Below are 1,269 nucleotides of genomic sequence, written 5' to 3'. Positions count from 1 at the left end.
GAAATATTCAATACAATGATGTTGCATGATTCACTAACTTCCTAAAACTGTCTTTTACATCTTTATTCCTTAGGCTATAGATTAAAGGATTCAGCATGGGGATGACGACTATATAAAACACAGAACCTAGTTTGATCATCAGCCATGAATGTTTGGAGTTGGGTACACAATAAAGGAACATGATAGTCCCATGGAAAATTGTGATGGAAGTCAGGTGGGAGGCACAGGTAGAGAAAGCTTTTTGCTTCCTGCCAGCAGACTGCATTTTTATGAGATTGACAAAGATGAAAGAATAAGTAGCGAGAATGATTACCAAGGAGCTCACCTCATTGACTATGGCGATGACAGAAGAGAACATTTGGCCGATGTAGGGATCAGAGCAGGAGACAGAGACGATGGCAGAATACTCACAGAGAAAATTATTGATGATGCTAGACCCACAGAAGGATAATTTCAAAAGAAAATAAGTGGGTATCAGGGAACAGACTATACCCCATGTGTAGGGCCCAGCCACCAACAAAGCACAGAGCTTTGGGGACATGATGACTGTGTAAGCAGAGGTTTACAAACTGCTACGTATCTATCATAAGCCATCATGGTCAACATGAATGCTTCTGTCACTGCAAATAAGCAAGCAAAGAAAAATTGCATGATGCATCCTGTAAAGGAGATGGTTCTGTCTTCCAGAACCAAGTTCTCCAACAGTTTGGGTGTGACTGTGGTGGAATAACAGAAATCAATAAAGGACAAGTGGCTGAGAAAAAAGTACATGGGAGTTTTGAGTTTGGGGTTGATTCTGATGATCAGAATCATGCTCAGATTCCCCAGCACGGTGACTGTGTAGATGGTCAGGAATACCAGGAACAGGGGCACCTGGAGGTCCGGATATTCTGAGAAGCCCAAGAGGGTGAAGGTGACTGCAGAAGTCTGATTTCCTTCAGCTAGCAACATGATTGTTGCTAGAGAGAATCTGAAATAATGATGCAAATAAGAAGGATAATGATCTGTCAAGCATAATATTTACTCTTTTTCAAGCATGTGCTAAAACATACATCATGCATTGTCACACAAGCAGCCTCATATTTTTAGATACATATAAGTAAGTGGAGGTATATATAAGTTAAGAAGCTTATTTGTAGTTAGACTCTGTATTAGCAGTTAGTGGGAACTAGAAATTGATCATGAGTGGCAGAAGTTGCATGAAATAGCTTTCTGGATGGTAAATAGAAAACTCTTCTACACTGTTGTAGAACACATGCTTTTTTTTTT

The 1,269-nt window shown here is 40.0% G+C and overlaps 1 pseudogene; it reads right to left on the bottom strand.

The window, feature by feature from the left end:
• Positions 1-7: 7 nt before the first annotated feature.
• On the bottom strand, positions 8-951 carry LOC100340302 (olfactory receptor 5D13-like; annotated as a pseudogene).
• Between the last annotated feature and the right edge of the window lie 318 nt (positions 952-1,269).

The sequence above is a fragment of the Oryctolagus cuniculus genome, chromosome 1 (assembly GCF_964237555.1).
Source record: "Oryctolagus cuniculus chromosome 1, mOryCun1.1, whole genome shotgun sequence".
NCBI lineage: Eukaryota > Metazoa > Chordata > Mammalia > Lagomorpha > Leporidae > Oryctolagus > Oryctolagus cuniculus.
This window is presented reverse-complemented; position numbering and strand designations above follow the sequence as displayed.